This window comes from Sinocyclocheilus rhinocerous, unplaced genomic scaffold (genome assembly GCF_001515625.1).
Source record: "Sinocyclocheilus rhinocerous isolate Xijiao unplaced genomic scaffold, SAMN03320098_v1.1 scaffold1358, whole genome shotgun sequence".
Taxonomy (NCBI): domain Eukaryota; kingdom Metazoa; phylum Chordata; class Actinopteri; order Cypriniformes; family Cyprinidae; genus Sinocyclocheilus; species Sinocyclocheilus rhinocerous.
Genome location: NW_015662582.1, coordinates 85,877 through 98,525, shown reverse-complemented (window position 1 = coordinate 98,525; position 12,649 = coordinate 85,877). Strand labels below are relative to the sequence as shown.

The window sequence follows — 12,649 nt, the reverse complement described above, 5'->3', positions numbered from 1 at the left end:
TTCGGGCCCCCGCCTAGGACGTCACGGGCCAGGTGGACCAATAGGATTGGAGTTGTTTTACGCATGCTTCAGGTACCGGTCACGCAGACAGCGTTCCCCAAAGTGTCCACCACGACGCAGCGTTGAGTTCCCTAGAAGGGGAACTTGTAAAACAGTGGTACATTCAAGTGACATCACTTCTAGGAGGTTACATAATTTCTCAACGAGGATTCTAACACTTAAAACACAAGCATTTTCTCTCACTCCTCTATCATTTTCTATTTTTGATGATTTATGAGGCTTGACTGAGGGGGGACATCATGCAATGTCAATACTGTTACCATTTTAAAATGTAAATTTAAACAATCATTTATTACGTTTAATATAATTAATATCTACAAGTAACATCCTTTCAAAGTGTATAACATTTGCTTTTGTGAACTTGACTATTAGCTAGCAATTAGCAAATTAGCTAAATTGTCAAACCTGTTACTGTCAGCCGTTACTTGTCAAAGTAAGAGGTTTTGACATGTGGGTAACAGGGATGACATATTAGGTGGCTGTGTAAAATGCAAACATGTTTAAAGGTCACCCTGGGTGTATTATTGAGATAATGCCTATATCGTTCAGTGTGGGTGGCATATGAGCATCAGTTAAATTTTTAGTTAGTATTGTTGGCATTGTTACTATTACTATTGTTGTTAATGACCGTGATAGGATGATCAGTCTAATCTATTACTCATTGTCAGTAATGCATCCATGCAAATTCAATTAAAACCAAGAGCAGCAAGGTGCAAACCCTCATCCCAGTCTTGCAGTGTTCAACAAAATCAAACCAAATTTCAGCATCAAGATCTTGGTCTGGTTTCAGATGTTCACAGAAAGACCAAGATATGATGATCTTCCTTGCCTAATAATTGAACCAGATTAGTGTATTTTAAGTTCTGTGAGGGAACACAGACAAACAGATGGAACGCATTATCTAATTACAATAATCTTTAAACATTAGATCTCTTAGAAATGTAATGTGCTAAATCAGCAATGAACTGACTTTAACTGAAAAACTGACTGTTTACTATTGTCTTACAGCTATGCCAAGTACGTGCAAAACAATATAATGCAATTTGAAATGGTAAAAATTTACAGTATTATGTAAACAAATGTGCAGTGTGCTGAAGAATGTGTCATGTCATCCCTGTTACTCTTGTTTTATTATTATTATTAAATGACATGTGGTCACTCTCCAAAATTAAGATGTTCTTGGTCATCTAAATGGCAAATATATATATATATATTTTTTTTTTTTTATCGAAAATTTTAAACAATCCCAGTGAAAAGAGAGACTAAAATGCTTCATCACAATTAAAAGAACCAAAGACTTAAACTACTTCAGTCTGTGTGCATTGAATTTATTTAATACACGAGTTTCACAATTTGAGTTGAATTACTGAAATAAATGAACTTTTCCACGACATTCTAATTTATTGAGATGCACCTGTGACAATTATCACATAGTTGTAATTAAACTATAGTATATAGTAACACGTGTCTGTAACAGGATTGACAAAAATATAAAAACATGAAGTAGAAAAATAGTCGTAAAATAATAAATTACATAACCTGAGATGGCACAAAACAGTGGATATAATTTTTTTTATTATACCCCCCTCCCCCCATATTTCGTGGAATGACCCATGTGCATTTGGCCGACAGTAAAGGACCAACAGTCAGTGTTAGGGACCGTTACTTGTAGAAGTAATGCATTACCAATATCACATTATATACTTTGTCAGATATTTCACAGCAAGGGTGCCCAATCTTGTTCCTGGAGATCTACCTATCTGCGGATATCAGCTCCAACCCTGGTCTGTAATTATCAAGTGCTCCTGAAGATCTTAATTAGCTGGTTCCATTGTGTTTGATCATATTTGGTGCTGAACATTGAAGGGAGGTTAATCTCCAGGAACAGGATTGGGCAACCTGTTTTAAAGTGTCAGCAAGACAGACAAACATTGTGCATTGTCAGTGCCATTTTTAACCATTTGAGCAACAGGACTTTTTGAATCAAAACTAGTTTCTCAACTAAAAAAAATGTTGACTTAAAAAAACAAAGCAAAAAAAAAAGCTGACAGGGAAGCAGAATTGATTAATCATCCAGTCATTCAAAATAGACAGTCAATGAATCTCTCCAAGAGGACCTCTTAGAACTTGCATCTCCATCTGAATTGGAGCTTCAGGCTTCAAAATATATATTTTTTATTTTTTTTACATGTTTGAGTGCAGTTACATCAGTCTTAGATCAATGCGTTGTCTGTCCACAAAAATAGTACCTCCATTGGATTCATTTTAAGGCACTACCAAGCTGCATCATCTTCTCTGCAAGACTGTATCTCTTCCCAAATCTAGTAAAAAGCATTCACATGAGTTAAGGGAAATGATTTGTAGAGGTATCAGGTGCCACTCTTCTTGTCAATAGATGACCCTGCTAGGACTCCTGTCAGTTGATATCCAAGAGTCCTCCGGTGTAGTGTCAGACAAGCGGCCACTCCGCAAACGACTCAGGCCAGGTGTAACAGTTTTAGCTAATTGCCTCATTAATGATTAAGCACCTCCAGCCTGCTCTAGCACTTCGCTTTGTGGGGAGCAAATTGTTCTGATTGGTTTGATGCTGTCAATTATTGATGAGACAGCAAGCTCAGATGCTAGCACCTGGGTTAGAAGCTTCTCAGAGAGTCATCTCCTCCATTACACTGCACTCTTCATTGCTAGTGATAAAAACAAAATTCCCACTTTAATGGTAATATTCTGTCCATGGGTCACATTGAAAAGCTTGAATTTGTAGTCACAGAGGACACTAACTGAGTTCAGTGTTACATAGATACCTCTGTAGATGAATACATTCTGGACATGGAAACTATCCTGAATGTCTCATATTCAATTTCAGATCTGGGGTTGCTCTGAGATATGTATGGTCATAAAAGCATTAGAGCTAAAATAAGTTCCCTAACCTCAGCTCGTTTCTAACTTTGAAGAGATACATTTAACCAGATCCCTGTGGATTACATGGGTGATTAGTACTATTGGTTACCTTTGACACTCAGATATAATAGTGCATCTGTTAGAGAAGGAAAGACATAACCTTCTGTGGTTCTTAAGTGCATTTGAAACTCATTGTCTACTCTCACTGAACAAAATAATGGTCTATTACTGTGCTTTGTCTCAAACATACCTGTCAACATTTGGGTCCCAAAATACGGGAGAGGGGTTGGGGTAGGGCAAAAGTATCAATCATTATATTATATTATTATTATTATTATATTAATTTAAACAATTATTATCAAACAATTATTTAAACTGCGTGTATATCAAACTGTGTTTTCTGCATAAAAATAAGGCTCGTTTTTGACTTTGGCCTAAAACAATATTATTATTATTATTATTATTATTATATTAATTTAAACAATTATTATCAAAAAACTATCAAACTGTGTGTTTTCTGCATAAAAATAAGGCTCGTTTTTGACTTTGGCCTAAAACAAAAAGCAGAAGGGCTTATTGAAAAATGCAAATTCATTCTCTCCTCATTCTTTGGCTTTTCGCCAGGACTATAGCCATTTCCCCGGTAACCGCAGTGAACAAAGCAGCGCAGCACATGATTTTGCAACTTGCAGTGCTCATATTTAATCAATTAAACCATAGCCTTTTGAAGTGTAAGCTATATCTCAATTTGCATGTGTATATTTTTTTTTTCACCAGAGCACCACCTGAGTCTTCTCCTCCCGTCCCATTTCTACCAGTGATCCTTTCCTTCCCGCGCTAGTCATCACCGTTGTAGGTTGCCAAGTTGAGGGCACAAATGGGTTGAAATTTGTGTGTCGATTGTGTGAGAAGGATGAGTTTCATACAAGATCTGGCAACTGGGCAACCTTGGAATTTGTTGACGTGATTATTCATATAATGAGGTTTGGGCCATACAAATTACGGGAGTTTTACCGGAGGCGAATGTAGCAAACATAGCTATTAAATATGCCCAATGGGATTTTTCTATAGAAAGATTAAAAATACGGGAGAAATATGGGAAAATATTTAAACGAGATGATAGCTGGATAGAATGTTAAAATACGGGAGAATCCCGGGAAAAACGGGAGGGTTGACAGGTATGTTCTCAAATCCTAATGAGTGGCCTAACTGCATTTTTAGGCACCATAAACAGGCTCCTATGCAAAGGCTGTCAATTGTAGGTGGTTAAATTTTGCTGATGTCTGAGACAAAATTTTAGGGAAACCACATAAAATCCCCAAGTGCTTTGTGGGAAAACTCATCAATCAATCAATCAATCAATCAAAGGTGGAAAATGAAGCTGAGAGACATTTTTAGGCACCATAAACAGGCTCCTATGCAAAGGCTGTCAATTGTAGGTGGTTAAATTTTGCTGATGTCTGAGACAAAATTTTAGGGAAACCACATAAAATCCCCAAGCGCTTTGTGGGAAAACTCATCAATCAATCAATCAATCAAAGGTGGAAAATGAAGCTGAGAGGAATAGTTGTGAATGGATGCATGCAAATAGCAATAAATAAATAAATAACTCACTCACTCATTCTCCAATAAATTGTTGGCTTAAGCATAGTTTTATGTGATACGTGAGCAACAATAAGTTGTCAAATCATTTGGCTTATTAAGGAGTGGTGTGCTATAATTTTTCTAAGCAATACGAATAATAATTTTTTTGCAGGTGATAAAATAAATAAATAAGCTCTAAAGATGCATTGAAAGATTGACCTGAGTCATATTTAGAGACTAGAATATCATTTCTAGAGACATGGTTGTGGGTTATTTTTAACTGGGCATTAGCAACCATAGTGTGGTGCTGGAAACCATTCTGAACTCGTTTGCAACATCCTGACAACCACCAACTACACCTTTGCATTGTGGTATTCATATTTCACCACTTCACATTTTAAGAAGAAGAAGAAGAAGAAGAAAGTATTTTTTCTTGTTAGCTTTGTGAGTGTTTTTTTGTTATTTAAGATGCTCTTTATTGACAGCAACTTTGTTGCGTTGTTTCATGTATGACACAGGCAGCAGACTTCAAGTCAAGCACACAAGAGAGACAACATGTCACATGTTAGTGTTACACCCACTAGCTGGAGTGCCCTATGATCTTCATCAGAGGGCACTCTAGCTAGTGGGTGTTACAGTTGGCAAGTTACATTATCTACAGGCTAAAACATACATGTGGAACATATGTCAATTGTCACCATGTGAAATAAAAGATTCTGTATAAATATTTGAAGTCACAGTGAGCCAAAGAAGGTTGCCATGACACTAACATTTGGTTATTTGACACTTTGGTCACTTATTTCAAGGTATGTTTTGTTTTGCAGATTTGCAGACACTCCACATTATTGCTATTTTATTGGCTCGTAGACACACCACAAACAACACCAACATTACTATAATAAACATTTTGATTGTGTTGCTTGACATACACACCCACATTCAGAATGAGAGACAGGCAGCAGTAGCAAACAGCTCTCAGCGGATGCTGATGTATTAGATGCATGGTGCATGTAAGTGGTACGCAAGTGCGCATTCGTGACTAAAATTAAAAATGCGCTCTGTAAATAAGTTCAGACAGCTCATTTGCATACCAACATGGTTGACAGCTGTTAATGCACAATTACCATTTTAGACTGACAAACTGTAATACAATAGAATATTTCTATTTGAAATTAAAGCATCAATCTAAGCTGTCCGCTGCCATTTTCAAAGCACAATGCAAAATGTTTTGGTTACATACGTAACCCTCGTTCCCTGATGGAGGAACAGAGACGTTATGTCGTGACGACATTAGGGGATTCACTTGGGAGCCCCAATCATCTCTGACATTCAGAGAAAACGGCAATGAAATGTGGCTAGTGGATTTTGCATACCTGAGCCACTCCCCGTGCATACGGGTATAAATAGGCGACAGGTGCATCCACTCTTCAGGTTTTACGCAGAGGAGCCGAGAACTTGTCCCTGGCCACCAGCCAGGCTGGTTCTAGGTTGTGGCATGGGGACAAAGGGATTTCGACCTTCAATGAAAGATTTGCTTCAAGTCTTTCCTATTTGTTGTTACAGCTCGGCAGTAACGGTGGGGAAGCGGAGGCCAAATCCTACCCGCATGGAGGTATCATGTGGAGACACTAAATGAACTGACCCAGGCCTGGGGCAGTACTACATATGGAATGGGTCTCTGAGGCAGGTCCTACCTGAGAGTAGGGATGGAATGACTGCCAGCAGAGACTGACAGAATGATCTGTCAAAGGGAAGACACGGGCTCACCGAGAGGGGAACCTTACCATGGAAGAATACACATATGGGATTGCCCACAGGGAATCAAACCATATGGACACCTAGCCCAATACAGGGGCTGGCCAGAGATCCGGGCAAGCTAATACCAATACTGGGCCTGGCGCCAGACTGCTCCGTCCATTCTGACTGCCGGGGGTGCTGGAGGATACTCGACCAGGGTTTGCCGTCCGGGGAACTTACTGGAGGAGGAAAAAGGCGCTGGCATCCCTGGGTGAGGGGAAATGGCGCAGCAAGCATGACACCGGCCATGCCTACCTGTTACCCAACACACGGGAAGAAACTGGCTCAACGCAGAGACTGTAAAATCTCACGAAGGTGTTCGGTGTCGCCTAGCCCGCAGCTCTACAGATGTCTGCCAGAGAGGCATCGTGCGCCAACGCATAGGAGGAGGCAACACTCCGTGTGGAGTGAGCCCTCGCCCCCAGGGGGGCACGGCTCGCCTTGGGATTGGTACGCCAAGGCGATGGCATCCACTATCCAGTGGGCCAACCTCTGCTTGGAGACAGCCTTTCCTTTCTGATGACCTCCGTAGCAGACAAAGAGATGCTCAGAGCTTCTAAAACTCCGGGTGTGGTTCACGTATATGCGCAGCACTCTTACGGAACACAGCAAACGCCAAGGCTGGGTCTGCCTCCTCCGAGGGCAGTGCTTGCAGGTTCACCACCTGATCGTGAAAAGGTGTGGTGGCAACCTTTGGCACGTATCCAGGCCGGGGTCTCAGGACAATGTGAGAGTAGTCCAGCCTAAACACAAGGCACTCTTCGCTCACTGAAAATGCTTGGAGGTCCTCTCTCTTGATGGAAGTGAGCACGGTCAGGATCGCTGTCTTAGCAGACAGGAACTTAAGTTCGACTGAATCCAGCGGCTCAAAGGGACCCCTCTGAAGTCCAACCAGGACGATAGAGAGGACCCAGGAGGGCACCAGGGGTGGCCTAGGAGGATTTAACCTTCTGGCACCCCTCAGGAACCTGTCGATGAGATCGTGCTTTCCCAGGGACCGGCCGTCCACTGCATCGTGATGTGCTGCGATAGCAGCCACATACACTTTCAAGGTGTAGGGTGACAGCCTACGCTCCAACCTTTCTTGCAGGAAAGAAAGCACTACTCCAGTCGTGCATCTCCGGGGGTCTTCTCGGCGAGAGGAACACCAGTTTTCGAACAGACTCCACTTCAGTGCATAGGCTTGCCTCATCGAGGGAGCTCGAGCCTGAGTGATGGTGTCCACCACTGCTTGTGACAGACCACTCTAGTCCACAGATCTGGACACAGGTGCCACATGGTGCCGAGCCCCTGAGAATAGAGGTCCTTCCTCAGAGGGATGCACCAGGGAGGGGCTGTCGCAAGGGGCATGAGTTCCGGAAACCAGGTCAGGGTGGGCCAGTATGGCGCAACCAGCAGGACCTGTTCCTCGTCCTCCCTGACCTTGCACAGTATCTGTGCAAGCAGGCTTACTGGGGGAAACGCATACTTGCGTAAAGCCCAAGGCCAGCTGTGTGCCAGCCCGTCCGTGCCGAGGGGGGCCTCGGTCAGGGAGTAATACAGCTGGCAGTGGGAGGACTCGTGGGAAGCAAACAGGTCTACATGGGCTTCCCCGAATCGACTCCAGATCAGCCGTATCGTCTCGGGATGGAGTCGCCATTCTCCAGGGAATGTGAGCTGTCGTGAGAGCGTGTTGGCTGCACGATTGAGCTCCCCCGGAATGTGGATGGCGCGTGTGGATGGCGCGCAGCGACTTCAGCCGCGTCTGACTCCAGAGGAGGAGATGGCGGGCAAGATGTGACATGCGACGTGATCGTAGACCTCCCTGTCGGTTGATGTACGAGACAGCCGCAGTGTTGTCCGTGCAGACCAACACATGCTTGCCTAGCAGCAGTGGCCAGAACTGCCGCAAGGCCAGTTGCACTGCCAACATCTCTAGGCAGTTGATGTGCCAAAGCAGTCGGGGCCCTGTCCAGAGCCCAGAGGCTGCCGGCCGATGCATGTAGCGCCCCAGCCCGTACTGGAGGCATCTGTCATGACAACAACATGCCGGGACACTTGTTCCAAGGGCACCCCGGCCCGTAGAAAAGCAAGGTCCGACCAGGGGCTGAAAGAGCAGCGACACATTGGTGTGATGGTCACACGATATGTACCGCGGCGCCATGCCCATCTCGGGACTCGGGAGTGTAACCAGTGCTGAAGTGGTCTCATATGAACCAACCCTTCCCTTAGGTGTAGATCTGCTGAATATGCAAATGGTTCCATAACTTCATTCCTTATTTCTCTCCTCTTTACTGCTTAAGCTTTAACCCTTTCCTATACCAACTGTATGCGTGTGGACTAGTTTAAGTGTTTATGTAGTATGTTAGACTCGTTTAAGTGTTTATGTAGTTAATAAAGTCTTACTTGTATCACACTTGACGTTGGTCATTGTTTGCTCATAACTGCAGATTTATGCTACAGGCTCTGTGTAGAGTTGTACAGTAAGAAAGTTATTTCCCTTAACCAGGAAATTAACGTTCTTAGAATTGACAGACAGTTGACCCTGAGAGGTCAAGTAAATATCTACAGCGGATCTAAATATTTATAATTAATTATAACTAGTTATGATTAATTATTCATATTTCCCCATGAGCTGATTCGCTACACAACGATCGTGTTCGTCCTCAGAAGACAGGTAACGAAAACAACCAAGAGGACACGGACGGAACGGCATCTTTAAAAAGACGCGAGCCGTCCGTGATTTGCATTTTTAGGAAATTTGTTCTTTCAGTTGAAGTGCCCAGGGGAATCACTGCAGACAGGGACACCGCTGTTCACACTGTAACGCCAACCAGAACAGTTCCAGAGATTAAATGGGATTTGTGGAGATCAAGCACGTTCATCCACTTGGCTCCAAAGCAAAAATCTAAGGAGTGAATGCAACTGTCGCCTATTTATACCCGTATGCACGGGGAGTGGCTCAGGTATGCAAAATCCACTAGCCAAATTTCATTGGCGTTTTCTCTTAAAGTCAGAGATGATTGGGGCTCCCAAGTGAATCCCCTAATGTTGTCACGACATAACTCGTAGTGACCGACAGATAGGGAACTGTGACATTTCATTCACCCTCATGCACCCCTGTGTATATAGCAGATGGTGATTTTTATACTGTGGGGCTGTTCAAACCAGACAGGAGATTAACAAACCGGTGTGAACTTGATTGATTCATATCAATCAAACTTGATTGATTCATATGGGACTTTTTTGTACACAGAAAGCTTGTTTTCTTAAAGAAGCAGTTACTGTACATGCCGAGCAAAAATAAGAGTTTTTGCTTAATGGCCCACCCACATGCATACAGTGTTTAGACTGTAATACTGTTCTGAACTACTAGTGGCAGTTATGCTTCAAAACTAGCACTCTGTTCAATATATAAATACACAGTTTGTTTATATATTTATTTATTTATTTATTTATTAAAATTGCCTAATGGTAAGATAAACTGGACTAATCGTATACATTTCATTCAATTAAGGGTCTGAATCTGCCAATGGATGGTAAATTGAGAATGGGCCAAACACACTATAAACATTTTTTGCTCATCTTCTTTGTTTACTAAGCGACACCAATGGCACTGTGTTCGATTTTTAGTGTTAATTTTGGATACTTTCAATCAGTATGATTTATTTTGAACATGATTCAATATCAGAAAGAAATATCCGCCAACCAACTAAAACTGATGCTAAAGTTACATCCTGTAGTGATAAGTTCATTGGGTTTTTGGACCATTACTAATCAAGAAATACAAGTTAAAACACTTAAATTAGAATAGAAATGCCAGAAAATATTGTACCATATTAAATGGATGAATACAAAGATGTTTTGTAGGACATAATGTTGAAAATAATATTATAATGCATGTGTAGATTGCTTTTGGGGTTCACAGTGGTTAAGCTCAATGGTGATTGTTTGAGAGGTGTTTGTGAAGTATTTTAGGAAGTGGCCATTAATCACAATGCTGATGAGTGTTCTCCAGTGGTGTGGATTTAATTGAATCTGAAAATGGTGTTATACCAAGCGGTGACCGCTGGCACTCCTAATCTTGGTGTGGATGATGGCCCACTCGCACTCACAGGGTGGTTACCCTAATTTTGTTTTTTTTCTGAACAAACGGAAAGCTAAACAGCCATGACTCATTTTACATCACTGTCAATCTCACTTCATAGAGTGTCTCCTGTGTCCCACACACAAACAATTACTCATCTATGTCTCTTCCTCTCTTCTTCCTTCTTTTTACTCTATTAATCACAATGCTGATGAGTGTTCTCCAGTGGTGTGGATTTAATTGAATCTGAAAATGGTGTTACACCAAGCGGTGACCGCTGTCACTCCTAATCTTGGTGTGGATGATGGCCCACTCACACTCACAGGGTGGTTACCCTAATTTTGTTTTTTTTCTGAACAAACGGAAAGCTAAACAGCCATGACTCATTTTACATCACTGGCAATCTCACTTCATAGAGTGTCTCCTGTGTCCCACACACAAACAATTACTCATCTATGTCTCTTCCTCTCTTCTTCCTTCTTTTTACTCTCCTTATTTTCTCTTGCTGCAGATATCAGGGTGGCAGTTGACGAGATGACTCTCAGCACAAGGCCTTCCACAAAGCACAAGACCTCAAACTCTCTGAAGACGATGCAACAAGAATCAAATCCATAATTCCCCCTCTTCCCCTGGCACTGTTCTTAAGGAGCTGAGTCCTTTGATAAGATCCCTTTTCTTCGACTGCGCCTGCAGCTTCTTTTTTTCTACAACTAAACATATCAAATGGAAGAAAAATGGAAACGTGAAAGCAAACCTTAAATCGGAAAATGGCCAACCTTGTGGAAAGGATGACATTCTGCTGTTGGAGACACTCTTTTATTTTCAGGAGATAAAAAGAAAGAAAAGAAAAAAAACATCAGTGCATGTTTTGATTATTGATCAGCAGACATTGCTTCACTGGGTCCACACTCAGCATCTTTGTAGATGACTTTCTACCAATATTGTAATTATCGCAAGCAGGTATAGGCTATATGTTATTTTTGTGTTCCATAATTTCAAGCAAATTAATTAGTTAAAAAATAAATAACTAAATATATGTTTCGAAACTGGCAAGAATAAAAAAAAAATATATAGATTTATTTTATTTTTTTCCTTCAAAACTTTTTCCTATCAATCCCAATCATGTTATGTAGATATCTGATCGTTTAATTAAAGCTTGTAAATCTATAGGGATACAGCAAATTGTAGCAAAAATTGGAACTGAAAATGGACTGGTTCTCAGTCAAGCAAAGTAGTAAAAAAAACATCAGTGCATGTTTTGATTATTGATCAGCAGACATTGCTTCACTGGGTCCACACTCAGCATCTTTGTAGATGACTTTCTACCAATATTGTAATTATCGCAAGCAGGTATAGGCTATATGTTATTTTTGTGTTCCATAATTTCAAGCAAATTAATTAGTTAAAAAATAAATAACTAAATATATGTTTCGAAACTGGCAAGAATAAAAAAAAAATATATAGATTTATTTTATTTTTTTCCTTCAAAACTTTTTCCTATCAATCCCAATCATGTTATGTAGATATCTGATCGTTTAATTAAAGCTTGTAAATCTATAGGGATACAGCAAATTGGAGCTGAAAATGGACTGGTTCTCAGTCAAGCAAAGTAGTTTTAATTTTGAGAGTAAATATTTGCTTCACGTACACACCTGATGACCACTATATGAAGTTCCAAACGTAGGTTTGGGAGGAGCCTAAACATTCAGTCCTGTCAATCATCACTACAAGTGTGTATAAGTAGCAGTCATTGTGCCGTCCCAGCGACAATTCTTCCGGCATCCCTCTGCCTCCCCTTCTCCTCCTCAATTTCATTCAGTTGTCCTTCAAACCATATAATCATAGGGGGGATTCTAACTCAAAACTCAAGCCGTGTCTCGGGTTTGAGCCTCCTTTGAGGACAGCAAGCCAAGTTCGTTTACCATTATCTAGCAGGTCTGAATGGGCAGACGAACTCGTGAATACTAAAATATAGATATCCTACCTACATCAAATTCCTACATAAGCTGTACAATTCACAGGAAGTTTGGAAATAAGTGACTAGATATATGGCACATACAATGATGTGAAAAAGTTTTTGCCCCCTTCCTGTTTTTTTTTTTTTTTTGCATATTTGTCACACTTGAATGATTCAGATCATCAAACACATTTTAATATTACACAAAGATATCCTGAGTAAATACAAAATGTAGTTTTGAAATAATGATTTCATTTATTAAGGGAAAAAGCTGTCCAAACCTGCCT

General features: G+C 41.0%; 1 protein-coding gene across 3 annotated transcripts in view; it reads left to right on the top strand.

Annotated features, from left to right (window-relative positions):
• The window catches only part of LOC107728098 (transcription factor Maf-like), a 162,445-nt gene extending 151,273 nt beyond the window's left edge, over window positions 1-11,172 (top strand). For all 3 annotated transcript variants that reach the window (XM_016538175.1, XM_016538177.1, XM_016538176.1), the window contains exon 4: window positions 10,917-11,172. The gene's annotated coding sequence lies outside the window, so the exon portion shown is untranslated. The remainder of the gene's footprint in view (window positions 1-10,916) is intronic.
• Window positions 11,173-12,649: the final 1,477 nt, after the last annotated feature.